At 37.3% G+C, this 16,483-nt stretch overlaps 1 protein-coding gene across 6 annotated transcripts in view; it reads left to right on the top strand.

The window, feature by feature from the left end:
- FIGN (fidgetin, microtubule severing factor) overlaps positions 1-16,483 on the top strand; it is a 129,154-nt gene that overhangs the window by 96,772 nt on the left and 15,899 nt on the right. Inside the window, exon 1 of one of the 6 annotated variants that reach the window (XM_042948978.1) lies at positions 11,062-11,074. The exons of 4 other annotated variants lie outside the window; for them this stretch is intronic. The gene's annotated coding sequence lies outside the window, so the exon portion shown is untranslated. Of the gene's footprint in view, positions 1-11,061; positions 11,075-14,259; positions 14,358-16,483 lie in introns of those variants that run through there. One more of the 6 variants, XM_042948976.1, reaches the window with a different exon arrangement.

Raw genomic sequence — 16,483 nt, 5'->3', positions numbered from 1 at the left:
ATTGTAGCAACTGAGTCTGGATTTTTTTTTTTTCTTCTAGGGATCTGAAGGAACACAGTATATGTTTGCCATGTGTAACTTATACTGTGTAGAAGATTTATTGCCTTTAAAGTAATCTGCACAATAGAGCCTGTCATTATAGATTGCAACAAATGCATCAGGGCAACTGGCCTTGCTTGAAAAAGTTTAAACTTTCCTCTGGCACCTGTCACATTAACATGGAAGTGATTCAAGTGCCATTTTTTAAATATGAGCCATTTTAAATGTAGGGAACAAAAACCCTGAGAACTAAGCCAGTCGTAGGAGATAATGCAAAATCATATTTTGGGGATAGAAAGCAATTCCTAGTTAGTCCTTCATAATATGTCTTTTCAGGTAAAGAGTGTTGAAAAGTATTGAGTATAATTATAATTTTTTAGTGTTTCCTTATTTATTTTGAGAGAGAGACAGAGAGAGAGAGAGGCAGATAGAAAGATCAGGGGCAGGTCAGAGAAAGAGAATCCCAAGCAAGCTCCGCACTACCAGCCCAAAGCCCAATGCAGGGCTCGAACCCACGAACTGTGAGATCATAATCTGAGCCAAAATCAAGAGTCCGATGCTGAACCAACTGAGCCACCCAGCCACCCCTGATTATCATTTCTTTTTATGACATGAATTCTTTTATTCTACTTTTACTAACACGCAGAAAACATTATTTTTAAATGAGAGCCCATAAAAATTCTGTACTTACTGGGATCTGTAAAAAATCAGTTTTGCTTACTGGAAGGGTAAAATGCTGTTTTACATACCTTTCTCTTTGCAATTAAATTAGATTTTTTTTCTCTTTTTTCAGTGGAGAAAAACTCATAAAGGAAACAGCCTTGGAGATGTAATATGCTTTAGCGTATTTAAATAATTAGACTTGCGTCTCATTGAAATGTATGTGCTCTAGGTTTGATGGTGATAAAAGCATGAATATTAGTATGATTAGGAAATTACATCATGTCACAGCATAATTGATTGATTGATAGCTGAGTGAAAACTAACCATAAAGCACGTGAAAATAAATGCCTGTTCTGCAGTTATTCAGGCAGAATTTCTGTGTCTACCCAGTTGCAAGATTAGTAACTGAAATGCTCATCTTCCAAACAAAGTGGAATTGATATTTCTGCCTTTTGCTGTGTCTGTCTATGCTTTCATTATAACCCTGGCAAGGGAAAGAATAAGATTCCAAGTGCTGAGTGCTCAATTCAGTAGTTAATTGTTCCTCAAGACCTGTCAGATGGACACCAGATTACTGATCGACCCCCCGAGCAATTAGTGTTTTGGAATTTCCCTTTCAGAGTCTCAAGTTTTAAACGTAAAGCTTCACTAACAGACGAGTTGACCCTCTTTTCCTCCTCTCTCGAGAATCGATTCTCCCAAACATTTGAATTATCATTAATTTTTCAGAAGCATTTTGTCTCTTTCTCCGCTTGTGTTTTTACTCTCTCCTTCTCTGTCTTGATCTTTTAAAGATTCCGGCTCACACGGGTCTTTGGCAACACTCACCACGAGGGTAGAAGGGATGGAGGAGCCAGACCACTGCAGGATTCTCTGTTTCAAAGCTGAACCAATATTCACCATTGACATATCCATTCATCTGTGCAGGGTCATTGGAAATCCTCTCTCTCTAGTTTTTCCTTCCCTTCAGGGAGCAGTGCTTAAAAGAGCAAACCCCTGGTGTGAAGAGATAGGAGAATTCTCAGCACGCCCAATGGTGCCAGGCATCGAATTAAAGTTGTCCGTTTGCTGATGACTGTCTGTTGGAGCTCCCAGCACGGGGAGGCACTGTGCTCTCCGTTGATGCTTTGTTTACTCGAAACTCTGACAGTGGTGCTTCAATTTAATTTTTTTTAATGGCAGAAGTCACATCATGCCAAAAATATGCCAGGAGGGTAAAAACAGTAAGATATGTGTCGCTCTGTAGAGTTATATCATGTTATTAAGATTCCCAAGGCTTGCTCAAGGAAAAATAAAAATTTTAAAGCTTTGCAAGAAGAGACTGCTCCCCACATTGCAGTAGCCAAAAAAAAAAAAAAAAAAAAAAAAAAAAAAAGAGAGAGAGAGTTAAATCATGACTGAATTCACTCCACTTTTGAGGAATTTAAAACTTGTCATTTATTCTGCAATTGTTGACATTCCCAGATCTATTTTGGCATAAATCACATTTTGATATGACTGAACCCACAATTTTGACTCTCTTTGTATGCGTTATCGCTTCTCAGTGAGAGACACTAAGAGGACATGCATTGCCATTAAATCTCAGATGCCAGAAGTCAGCACTGAAGATGTTTTCTCCAGTTTGATTTTCTTTGTTATCATAGGAGGTGTTAACGTGGTTTAATTCACTGGGCAAAGTTAAGAACTGTGAGAATTAGATTTGTAAGGAAAGATCTGAAAACCCCAGGAAGAACATAACCTATTTAGAAGATAAAAGTTGAGGATACATAGTCCTCTTGCCAAGTCCCAGAGAACATGTTTCACCAGTGTTTGTGATTGCTACTGATTATTTATGTTTCTGCTCTCACTTTAATCTGTTTTATTTGCAAGTAGTGAACAGTGCCTGCACAAAGTAGGTCCTCGGTAACCTCCACTGATAGAATGAATAAACAAGGTTTGGTATTTCTTTTTTATTTACAATTAGGATTTTTTTTTATTCTGCTTTATTTTACTTCATACCTGATTAGGAAAAAAAAAAATGTTCTGTGCTTTGGCAAATTCTATTTAATGAGTATTTTCGCCCAGATGCAAGTGGTACATACATCCCTAGGATTGCATTTGGAAAAACGTTTACCCTACACATTTGTAACTCTTCAGAGGTATGTCTACGGGATGCAGTTTGTTGTGCGACGGCTTATTCATAGCACCTTCATTATCATTTTACCCTTGGAAAGCAAGCATGTGTAGTTGGGGAAGTCGTGCTATAGCAAACAGTTTAATCTAACTAAGCGACCTTACACAAAAGAGAAAATGTACAATAACAGCCAAGCTTGTAAAAAGGGCAAACTGTATTCTAAAGCGACCCAGGACTGATTTTAACATATCAACCACAAGGATGGGACTGTGTCATCCTTTTCAGAGCAAGCTATACTACAGATTTTATAAGTACCTATTCTTTAGATTTGTTGAAAAATACAAAGCATGATTCTTTTCTCAAGAGATTCCCCCCCCCCCAAAAAAAAAACCCTCCCGTCCTCCTGTCTCTCTCTGTCTCTCTATCCATTTGTCTATTTTTTAAGCTATGCTAAAGGAGCAATCTCCACTGATAAAATGAAGCCGTTCTTTTTCTTTAGTGATCTAGACCTTTTTACAAAATGTCATATCTGGTTATCCTTAATATAAAATAACCCATCCAAGTTACCACGGTGCAACTTTATATCTTAAATATCAGTCTGCGCCCTCTAGCCATTAGTTATCAAGTATTGTTTAGACCAGTCGTGGCATAAATGCTGTTAATGGAGTTTTACAAATGGAATGGGAGCGATGTGACTTCAACTAGAAGAAATTTAAAATCATATTTATAATGCTTGTTCCTGATATTTTGTTACCTATAGTTTTTTAACATGACATTTAAATATAAGGATTAAGTATTTTATCACAATCTTATTTCACGTTAAGTCTTTTTCCATAGCACCCATAGGATATTTTAAGGAAGGCTGCATTTTATTTGTTCGATTTTGTGAGTGCTGTGTTAATTAATATTATAATCATCGAGTGCACTTGATATTAAGCATATACATAGTAAGTGCCAAAAGAAAATATATACTATTCTGATGTTATTAAAAAATAACAGGTACTATTTATGTAAATAGTGACTGCTCTGTGTTTCATAAGAATTCAGTAAGGCTAGTTTTATCACTAATTTGACAATTTTGCTTACTTTTTTTTTCCTTTCTTATTTACTGAGCACATACTCTGTGCAAAGTATAGTGGGATGTGCTGGATCCCACTATAAGGGATAAGATGAATAAGACAGTCTTAGCTGAGTGAAAGAGACTAATAACATAGACAATTTTCATACAACAGAGTAACTGCCATAATTGACTCAATGATTCTTTTTTTTTTTTTTTTTTTTTTTTTTAATTTTTTTTTTTTCAACGTTTATTTATTTTTGGGACAGAGAGAGACAGAGCATGAACGGGGGAGGGACAGAGAGAGAGGGAGACACAGAATCGGAAACAGGCTCCAGGCTCTGAGCCATCAGCCCAGAGCCTGACGCAGGGCTCGAACTCACGGACCGTGAGATCGTGACCTGGCTGAAGTCGGACGCTTAACCGACTGCGCCACCCAGGCGCCCCGACTCAATGATTCTTAATAGAAATTTACATTGGAGCGTTATACATCATCTTCCTTTTAAGTTCCCAAAATATTTTTCTTGCATGACTATTTGTAACCGAGAATCTGACATTATTATAGAAGAAAAAACTGACCTCAGGGACCTCACAGTCTAGTGTGAGAGCCATGTAGACACAAGGCAGTTTGGGTCCGGGAAGGGAAGAATGGTTTAGGGCAGGGAAGAGCATTACAAGGAGAAAGAACAACATAAACAGACATATATAAAAGAAAAGATATGTAGAAGAGAGGTAGGAGAAAGTGTAGGAGAGCCCTTAAAGTTAGTAGTGTTTGGGGCGCCTGGGTGACTCAGTCGGTTAAGCGGCCGACTTCGGCTCAGGTCATGATCTCGCCGTCTGTGAGTTCGAGCCCCGCGTCGGGCTCTGTGCTGGCAACTCAGAGCCTGGAGCCTGTTTCAGATTCTGTGTCTCCCTCTCTCTCTGACCCTCCCCCATTCATGCTCTGTCTCTCCCTGTCTCAAAAATAAATAAACGTTAAAAAAAAAAAACTTTAAAGTTAGTAGTGTTTACAGCACGCTGTCAGCAATATAAGAACTAGAAATACAGAGGAAATCTCAAGGTAAAATTTAAAACATTCAAAGGAAAATGAAAATTGTAAATGAAAAGTGACTTTAATGGGGGGGGGTCAGTGCTGCATGATTATAGCACTTTTTATTTTTATTTTTATTTATGTTTCTGTAGTTTCTAAATAGTTTTCAATAATGAGTTTGCATTTTAAAACCAGAGGAAGTTTTTCTTATAAAGTAAGCCCAAAATACATACATATAAATAAGAACCTGAAGAAAAACATACGGGACCTGAGAGACCCTGCTGAAAAAGGACAAGGTTGACCTGAAGCAATAGCTTGGGAATGAAGAAGGATCAGATGGTAGTGTTTTAAAAGATGAACTGAGAAGACTGCCGTTGATTGAACGTAGGATAAGGGAGGAAGAACTAGACTACTTAAAGGGCGATTAGTCAACCTTCTTTGCACGTATTGGGAACTTAACTCTAGCGGCTTGGAAAAATTATTTTTAATAAAAGTAACACAGTGAGGTATTGGCAGTGTCAGAAAAGGAATTGAAATCTCCTAATCATAAATCACTAGGGGAAAGATCAGAGGGTAATTTCATATTATGCTTCTGAAATCTACCTACCTGTAACTTCCCCTCATTATTTCTCTTTAGTTCTGTTCCTTGGAATTTCAAAAAAGGGCTTCTTTGGCAATGATAGTCCCTGTAAAGTAGCATAATGTTCTAGTTGCTTTCCTTCCATCTCCTCATTTAACCCTCAGAACAACCTTTCAAAGTACGTTATTATTACCCCCATGTCAAAGCTGGGGGTCCTGAGACATAGCAAGGCAAAGTAATCTGCCTCAGGTCCCATGAGTAGTTACTGGAAGTCTAATGGTTCAGACCTGGAACAATTCAAATATATACCCAGATTCAATACACAATAGTCAGAATATGACATTTCAGCAGAGTGAACACTGAAGAATTAAAGGTCCTTATTATGGTAAATGATTGGTTTTTTTAAAGGTAGTTCTTGGGGCGCCTGGGTGGCTCAGTGGGTTGAGCATCCAACTTCGGCTCAGGTCATGATCTCACAGCTCGTGAGTTTGAGCCCCACGCCGGGTTCTGTGCTGACAGCTCAGACAGAGCCTGGAGCCTGCTTCGGATTCTGTGTCTCCCTCTCTCTCTGCCCCTAACCCACTCGCATTCCGTCTCTCTCTCTCTCAAAAATAAACATTAAAAAAATTTTTAAAGGCAGTCTTGGTAAGAAGAGTCAAGAAAATATTGCAAAAAGTATGACAAAAGTTAATTTTGGTAAAATATCTAAAATAAAGACTCTATTTCCTGTTTTTTTCTTTCAAGAAATGCAAGCATTACATCATTAAATTTCTTCTCTGAGACCCTGTACCGTTTTCTATATTCTATAAAGTATATGCCAATTGGTAGTCTCTAACCTAAAATGACCATAGGTACTATATGGGTAGAAGTTAGTAAGAGGTCCAGAAAACACAGAGGGCTAGAATCATACTTACTGGTTTGTATAATTCATGGTTAATCAAACTAAATGTTTTTTTTTTAACTCATTTATTTTTGAGAGACAGACAGAGAGAGAGACAGAGAGGGAGAGGGAGAGAAGGAGAGGGAGAGAGGGAGAGCAGGAGAAGGTAGAGGCAGAGAGAGAGAGGGAGAGAGAGAATCCTAAGCAGGCTCCACACTGTCAAGGTGGAGTCCAATGCGGGACTCGAACCCACAAACTGCGAGATCATGACCTGAGCAGAAATCAAGAGTCAGATGCTTAACCAACTGAACCACCCAGGGGCCCCAATAAGCTACATGTTTTTAATTATTAAAGCACTTAACTTTCTTTGTATACTTACATTATATATCACACGATATGTATGATACAAAAATATACTAAACTCAACCCAAATTTAAGAATCAGTCAATAAAGCAGGGTGCCTGGGTGGCTCAGTCGGTTAAGCGTCCAACTCTTGGTTTTGGCTCTGGTCATGACCTCACGGTTTGTGAGTTCGAGCCTCACGTAGGGCTCTGTGCTATCAGTGCGGAGCCTGCTTAAGATTCTCTCTCTCTCTCTGGCCCTCCCCCAGTTGTACTCTGTCTCTCAAAAAATATATATAAATAAACTTAAAAAAAAAGAATCAGTCAATAAAGCCTAATGCAGTCTTTACACAAGTGAAACCAGCAGGTCTTCAGATGTTATAAAATGAGTGTGCACATTTATCACATGCAGTTCCCCTGTAGCTCAAGCTCTAGTTCACACGTGGTTGCCTTCCCAGGACTCTCCTACCATAAAGAGGCCAAGTAGTAAAACTCAGAGAAAAACAGAGTATTATCCCAAACTATACAATAGGTAGAACTTTCTAGCACCTAATAACTACTTGCTTTATGAAGTGAAGAGGAAGATGATGGAATGAGAGCAATCAGTGTGTTTGTGTTTGGGGCAGAGAGGAGTGTGGAAAGACCAGAGAGCTGTGTAATACTGTAAATGCATTTTCTAAGTTTTAATGAATTCTAAATGAAATGGAATTTATTTTTCTTGGTGGGAGAGACAATAAGGATTTTTTAGGCAGTAACCATTTATTTCCATGCAAGTTGAACTTTCCTTGAAAGTTGAAACTCTTATTAAATATTTCAATAATAACTACAGTTCTCATCTTTTTTTTTTTTTTTTTCTGAGAGAAAGAGAGAGAAAGAGCATCTCAAGTAGGCTCTACACTCAGTGTAGAGCCCAACACAGGGCTCGACCCCATGACGCGAGGATCATGACCTGAGCCCAAAATCAAGAGTCAGATGCTTAACCAACTCAGCCACCCAGGCACCCTTCTCATCCTTTTGATGATACAAATCTTTGCTACAACTGGGACGCAGTCTTTAATTAGGCTTCGTTTTCCAGGGTTGTACTTTCTTGTCATAAACAGCAATGGCACTGTTGCCCACTAGTTTACATGTGGTGATTTTTGCTGATAATTGTGATGCATTTACCTTGATTCTCTCAAATTGTCTTTTTTCCTGTCCCTCCTAGTGACTAGGGTTTGCACCTGACTGTGATTAGGGGTACAGTCAATAGATTGAAAAACAAAACATTGAGCATGGGTCTAATGTTCAGCTTATAGGAAGTCAGAAGGGGTAACTGACTCCTAAAGTTTCTTAAGGGAAGAAAAGGAGATCCACAGATCAGATATGCTCCACCTGTCCTTAATTGAATTCCTTCCCACTTCCAAAGAAGTGGTCTTTCTTTTTCCCCAGTAGTTGTCTGAAATGTGTGCCCTTGATTCTTGTTCCGTGTTCTTGATCATTCCATTCCACCAGTTCCCACCCGTGCCCCATCCACACAGTTTTGTATTCTTCCTTTTTTCTTTTCCACCATTTCTTTCCCCTCAGCTTAGCGCAGGGGTTGGCGGGCATTTTCTGTAAAGGGCTAGAAGGGGTATTTTCAGCTTCGTGGGCCGTATGGTCTCAGCCCGACTTCTCGACTCCGCCTGGAGCCGGAAAGCAATCATAGATGGTGCATAAAGGAATGGGTCTGACTGTGTTCCAATACTACTTTACTTACAAAAAAAGATGTCACACCGGATTTGACCTACTGTCACTTTTTGCTGCCTATTTGTCAAGGGAAATGACCAAGTTTTGCCCAAATTGCTTAAAAAGAAAATCTCTTGCCTAGATTCCTCTTTTCCTCGTAAACTGCAATTCATCCTGATTAAGATGTTTATAAGTGACTAAAGTTCTTCCATGATTGCAGTATCATTTTCTCATAAGCCATTTTCTCCATAACCCACTCATCATGGCTTCTGACTCTGACACTCTACTGACACTGTCTCTCACAGATTGTCTCTAGCCTCCCAAGTGCCTATTTTCTCTCCTAATCCTATTTGATTTCTCTGATACCTGTGCTACACTTAAACATTCTGTCCTTGAAAATCCTTCCTCACTTGCCTTTTGCAAGAGCATATTCTCTCCCTCTCTCTGTTTCCCTTTCTATTCTAGAAATATCCTGCCAGTCCCCAGTGTCTACTCCTTAAATGTTGGTTTAACTCCAGACTTCCATTCTCATCTCCTTCTATCCACTTTCTCTCTGCTGTGACTTCCATTACTGTCATTTCAACAAATTCCTGTATGCACATGATTCCTAAACATCCTCCAAGACTTCTGGCTTCTTTCCCATCAAGAGATAGGAACTTCCAGTGTCCAACTCATTGGCTATACAAGCTAATAAGTTCTCTAAGGAAAGACGAAGTGTAGCAATTATGTGCCACATAGTCCAGGGGGCAGTTCTGACTTTGGGGTGGCCTTGGGAAAAGTTCCTTAGATTCATCAAACCTTGTTTGTTTCATCAGACATAAGAAGAAGAATCCCTCACTGGGCTTTCGGAGGATTAAGTGTAATACACCCACAGTCTCTTTATTAACTATTTTACAGATACCTCACAAATATTTATATTTTTGTGACGGTATCCTTTTGATGTCCCCGTTCCAAACTTTCCTTCATTCCCCCAAACCCAATTCATCAGCTCATCTTTTTGATTCTCTGTCTAAAATCTTTCTCAGATTTTTCTCTTCCCATCGCTCAAGTTCTGGCCCTACTTCCAGCCTTTCCCCTCTCTCTTCTGTTCTACATGTTGTTACTATTGACATATTTCTAAAGAAATTGTGAAGGCAGCATTTTTTGATGGCAGTAGGATTAAGGTCCAGATATTTAAGTCCATTTGCAGTATCTGAATTCAGCCTTCATCTCCACCTCCATCGTACCCTATACATAGACCTACGCCTCCCTGTCTTCTAATCATACCAAGCCACCCTTTTTCTCAAATGTGCCAAGTACATTTAGCATCATCTGTGATTTTGACTGAATTTTGTCGTAAGCGAGAAACTCATCTCTGTCTGTTGTAACTGATGAAATTCTGTTCAGCTTTCAATACAGTTCGACCATTGGCTCTTCTATATGGCTACTTCTCCCTACCAGATTTGGAACTAAGTATTTTCTTTGGTAAGTCATCACTAAAGACAGACCGTAAGTTCCATTGGGGCAGGGACTTCTTTTTTTTTTTTTTTTTAATGCTTCAGGGTTTTGTTTAAATTCTAGTTAATTAACATACAGTATCATTGGTTTCAGGAGTAGAATTCAGTGATTCATCACTTACATACAACACCCAGTGCTCATCACAAGTGCCCTCCCTAATACCCAGCACCCATTGAGTCCATCTCTCACCCACCTCCCCTCCAGCAACCCTCAGTTTGTTCTCTATAGTTAAGAGTCTCTTATAGTTTTCCTCCCTCTCCTTTCTTTTTCTTTCCCCTATGTTCATCTGTTTTGTTTCTTAAATTCTACATGAGCGAAATCATATGGTATTTGTCTTTCTCTGACTGACTTATTTCACTTAGCATAATACACTCTAGTTCCATCCACGTCATTGCAGATGCAAGATTTCATTCTTTCTCTTTTTAGAGCTGAATAATATTCCATTCTATGTGTTTATCATATCTTCTTTATCCACTCATCAGTCGATGGACAGTTGAGCTCTTTCCATAATTTGGCTATTGTTGATAGTGCTGCTATAAACATTGGGGTGCATGTGTCCCCTCGAATCAGTATTTCTCTATCCTTTGGGCAAATACCTAGTAGTGCAATTGCTGGGTCATAGCAGACCTCTACTTTCTAGCAGCCAGGGAAGAAGCTCTTAAGTAATAGTAGGCACTCAGATGTTATTACAGCACGATTGTCATGATAATTTACACAGTTTAGCCAACTGGTCTTATTTGGGTTTTTTGTTTGTTTATTTTTTGCTTTAGTGACAATAAAAATTATCAGGATTCAGAGATTCAAGGAAGATTTAAGATACTGGTTTTGAGACTTAAGATATGTTTTCTCTGTAACCTATTTTCTCATAAGTGACAAACTACTTAAAAAGGAGAAGAAAGGGAATGAAAGGAGAGAAAATAAGTCAGTGGCCCACATGTCAGAGCCAAAAGAAGGTGAGGGCAGGAGATGGGGATAGAGTAAACCTGTAAGAATTGAAGACCTAAGTAAAAGAAAATGAATTTTTTCAGGTTTCCTTCTTTTGTTGTTATTTGCTTGCTTGCTTGTCTGTTACCAGGAAGGATATTTACTTTAAGCTTTTTTTCTTTTTTTGCTCAGGAATATGACAAATGATAAAATTACATGTGGTGCTAAGAATAAGGCAGATACAAGGTATTGTGGGTTCTTTAAAGTTTTAAGGATTGAGGGGCCCTAATTTTTTTTTCAAAATTATTTGCAAGCTTAAATATATGGTTTGTCTGCATCTTCAGACCTGTGTCTAAATGGTGTGACCAAAAGCTGATGTTTAAAACCCACCTTCTCCAAAAAGTCTTGCCTAATGACACAAATCTCCCCATTACCACTGCCATTTAATTATGCCCTATTACCCCCATATGTTGTGTTTACAAGATAATATGTATTAATGTATTGTTTATTCTCTGCACTAGAACCTTATCTATGCATATATCCATGCTCCCTAGCTTGTGTTTCTCACTTAGAAATTAAGACCGAGGCAAATTCTGCCAGCTTTCTATATATCTCAGGCTTACATCTAGGTAAAATATCTATTAACTAAATACTCAATTCCTTCTTAAAGTTCATAATTAAAACCATAGCTTCATCATTATCAAAAGCTATTTTGAAAGCTCACCGGAAGAGTAACTTGTGTTTATCATTGTTATTTTTGTCATTATTACTATTACTTGACATTTTAGAGCTTCTTAGCTTTTGTATTAGATTCTAACATACAAAATATTTATTCTCTTTTATAAAACATTCACAAATTCTTGGATTCATAAATAAAGTTATTCAAGTTATGATAAGGTACTCCAAAGGCACTGAAAGGGGCCCTCTTCTAAGTTTTGTTTTTTTTTTTTATTTTTAGCTATGAGTCATTTAAAGATGCAGGATACAGGTTTACCATAGTTTTATGCACTGGCTTTCTCTTTTGTGGTTCTGAATACGAATTCAGTTGAGACTTAAAGAAACAGGAAGATATTTTGATTTGAGAGCTATAGGAATTCACAAGGGAAGGAGTTTGGTTTCTTCTCTACTTTGTAATGCAAAGAAGTGCATTCCACAAAATCAGATGAAACAAGCCATTAATTTGACAGTCTCAGTCCTCATAGCCCTATTGATTCAAAAAGCTGAAAACAGTTATGGAGGCTTATTGGCTCCAATTAGGCGTCATGAAGCTTGAGGTTAGAAGAAATGAGTGTACTGGGAGGAGAATCATTCAGCAGCAGAATCCTTCTTAACATTGTATCATGAATGGGTATAAAATCTTAGTCTCCTGTTATTTTTGTACTTTTTCATTTATTGATTATCTTTATGGACCTGCTGCAGAATGTCTAGAGTCTCATTTCAAAGCTAATTGTGTCATCTTTTGGGTTACCTTCAGTGAAGAACAGATATTTGTCTTATCTTGGGAGATATTTTATGACTGCAAGCTCAAGAGCTTCCTATAAGTCTTGTTTAGATGTTCTCAAGGAATATTTTCAATGCCTTCTATATAATTATTATGCACATGGAAATGCCGCAGGATATACTCTACTGATGGCTTCATCGATATAGACTCCATAGATGTAAACTTATTTTAGCACATGCATCATCTTGCATGGAAATAACTCCTCTTGTTAGACATGTGTAACATTTTTTTTGCCCTTATCAAGAAGAAGCCTAGCTAACTCTCATGACCGCCCTTAGTGCATATAAATAATATATATCCGCAATATTGTTCTTTAATGTTAAGATCTTAGTAAATAGTGCCACAAAAAAGAAGAGTCAGGGAGGAAAATGGTATTCACCTTTTTAAGAACGATGTCTAACGAAGCAATAGAATGTTATTTATAGCTGCTATTATGAAAGACCAATGTTTCTTCAACTATTCCTTTCAGAATATCCATTTTTGTCCGTGTTTTACCTTAGTGGTAGAAAAGTGATTTTTCCTCTAAATGATCACAATGTATATATATCTCAAGATAACTTTTCATATGTAAGCAAATGACAGGAAGAGGTGTGGGGATGCTGATGAGGGAACACTTGACTGCTAGAATCAATTATCAGTTATAAAATCCTTGCTTATCATTCATTAACAAATCCTAAGCTGAAAAATGTTTTGACCAGCCTAGCATTAGCCTAAATTTGGCCTTACAATGAATATAGACCCAACTGTAATAGAAGATGACTGTATTCCCAAGTATATTTAAAATAGGGAAAAAATAAGATTATTATAATAAATCTAACATCACAGCATCCAATTCATGGAGCTTAATTATGACACTACTAAATGTGAAAATCTATTCAGCGCTAGGAACACTTTTCACATTACATTCACGCTAAAGATTGGCTGTTAAGAGCTCATTACTGGTATTTTTCTAAAGAGTGGTTTATTAAACACAGTTACCTAATAAGCATCTTTGGTCGTGCAAATTGCTGAAAACAGTAATGAGTCTGATTAGACTTCATTTCAATTACGACAGCTTGTCTAGAAAAAAATATATATACATATACATATATATTTCCTTGGTGCCTCAGAATCTGGCTACAAGACACTGGAGAGTTTAAAAAATAAAAAGCCATCTCTGTATTTCCTTTCCACGGTTCACTAATGAAGAGAGAATTGTCCAAGTCATCATCCAATTTACACACTGGAAAGCTGGACGGACAAAGTGGAGTCACAATCATGTTTGCTTAAAAACAGCAAAGGCTGTCTTGACTAATATGTCTAAATAAGGTCACCTTTAGTTTCTCTCTGTTTTTTTTTTTTCCTTAGGAATATAAAGCTATAAATGAGGTGGAGACTTAAAAATGATTCATTCTTATTTGGCTTGTGGAGGTTATTCTTCAGATTAATAGGCTCACCTTTCAATTACATTTTATCCATGGATCTTCTGCTTAAAATCATAACAATACAGGAAGCTGTTGGACTGTGCATGCTAATTATCAGGCCGATTGTTTAAATACATATATGGGAGGAAAAAAAATAAAAGAAACCTAGCTTTATGAACGTGCACGAATATTTCAGAAAGTGTAAAGAAATGTTCATTAGACACTAAACTTGATTTTGATATTTAAAAAAGTGCGTTATTTAGCTGCATTGAACAGCTAACCTCCTATTAAATCATGCCTGAATATTACTGCTTAAATTGAAAGAAAAAAATTGTTAATGTAAAAAGCCTTTAAGTGATTAAGCTGTCACTGCTGTCATTCGGGTACTCTAGTAACATTTTAATGCTTCTGGGAGCTATGGCCAGGGATGCAATGCACTATTTTATGCTATATTCTCTGAATAGATTTCTTTTTTAAAGTACAATATCATTTGACACTGAACAGGATAAAATAATTTCGCAGGTAAAACAGGAAAACAATGGCTGGATGAAGAAGCATTTAAAAAATGGAGGGCATAATAAAACATCTTCACCTGAAAAACTTCACAAGTTAGCTAAGTGATCAGGTAATGGCCGTGAGACGCAAGGCAAATATAAATGAATGCTCTTGTATGCATCTGGATGCTTTCAAAAAGATTTACTTAAAAGGAGACCAGTTCAGGTATGTCATTTTAATGAGAAAGGAATGTTCTTAGACTTATGATTCATCATTAGCTTTATGAATTCTCTATTCTGTTTAAAAACAAGAAAACAATTCTATAGAAAACACAAAAACACTTCTAAATTAACAACTGGGGTGCTTTCTTATGTAAACCAATGGTTACAGATTTTAATTAATTGCTTTTCAAGGATTTTTTTTAACATTTCCTGGAAAATGATTCTAAAATGCGTCTCAACTATACTTCAGTTAAAAAATGATTTTATTTTTTGTATTCAACTGAGAAAAATGTATTAATATGTAATAAAATTGTTATTAGATTTCCTTTTTGAAGAAGACTTTACACACGTAAACCCAGACCTCCTTGAAAGTGAATGCTCAATTAAGGAAGAGTGTTCATAGTATAATTTGGGATAAATAAAAGTTTAAGTTTTATAAATATGGAAACTTTTTGAGGTATATGACTTGGTTTAGGCCATAAATAATAAATAACTAGCTAAAGAAAACCTTAAATATGCTTACTTGTGATTAAAAATATGCTCTCCACGTTTGTTAAATCATTTAGCATGAACTTCAGATTCTGAGATTATTAATAGGAAAGCAGACGATTTTTAGGATAAAAGCAAGTTAAAAAATCTCTTTTCTTTCTCTGTCATTTTCCTCCTGTTTTCTCTATATCTTCTCTGTAACTACAGACATAACATTTAAATACACACACACATACACACAGGCACCTAGATTTGATTTTTCTGGGTAGCCTACCTAATCACCCACAGGTTCTGGTTTTCCTCTTGTTTAGGGACATTGTGCAACTAGGATGTGTACACAGTTTAAAAAGGGAGCAGGAAGATTTGACTTATTTACTCTTTCAACATAAGCAACTAAAACTAGCAAATTTATTTATTTATTTTTATTTTATATAATTAAAAAAATTTTTTTAATGTTTATTATTGAGAGACAGAGACAGACAGAGAATGAGCATGGGTGGGGGAGAGGGGGGGTTGTGGGCAGAGAGAGAGGAGGAGACACAGAATCTGAAGCAGGCTCTAGGCTCTGAGCTGTCAGCACAGAGCCCGATGCGGGGCTCGAACCCACAAACCGCGAGATCATGACCTGAGCCACCCAGGCACCTCTACTTTATATACTTTTTAAGTTTTATTTGAGAGAGAGCGAGCCAGTGGGGGAGGGGAAGAGAGAGAGGGAGAGAGACAGAATCCCAAACAGACTGCACTGTCAGCATGGAGCCCAGGTCAGGACTCCATCTCATGACCTGAGCTGAAGCCCGATGCTTAACCGATTAAGCCACCCAGGTGCCCCACAACTAGCAAATTTAAAAATAAGTTTCTTTCATTGTGATTGAACACCGGGCATCCTATGTAAGTGAAGAATCTCTAAATTCTACTCCTGAAACTAGTATCACACTACATGTTAACTAATTAGAATTTATTTTTTTATTTCATTTTTTAATGTTTATTTATTTTTGAGAGAGAGAGAGAGAGACAGAGCTCTAGTGGGGTAAGGGCAGAGAGAGAGAGGGAGACACAGAAACTGAAGCAGGATCCAGGCTCCAAGCTGTCAGCATAGAGCCCAACACTGGGCTCAAACCCATGGACCATGAAATCATGACCTGAGCCGAAGTCAGACGCTTAACCTACTGAGCCACCCAGGTGCCCCCAATTAGAATTTAAATAAAAACTTGCAACGTTAAAAAAAATGTTTATTTCAAATTATCTGCTAATTTAAAAATGCGACTGTTCTCTCCCTTTTCCTTAAAATAGTAACAAATACTGTATGTAGCTTATCCATATCTTAAGGAGGCCAATAAAGTAGTTTATTATAGGTAAGAAGTATACAATTGTCATATTGATTACATCATATAGAAGCAACATCCTTACAGCTTTTAACTCCCAGGGCAGTATTGAGAGCAAATTTATTCTTAACTGCTGTATTAGAGACAAAAGTAAGTCATATTTATTCACAACCGAAGAGAGATTGGAATTGATTGTAGAATTATAAGCAAAAGAAAGGATATGT

Source organism: Panthera leo, chromosome C1 (genome assembly GCF_018350215.1).
Source record: "Panthera leo isolate Ple1 chromosome C1, P.leo_Ple1_pat1.1, whole genome shotgun sequence".
Taxonomy (NCBI): Eukaryota; Metazoa; Chordata; class Mammalia; order Carnivora; family Felidae; genus Panthera; species Panthera leo.
This window is presented reverse-complemented; position numbering and strand designations above follow the sequence as displayed.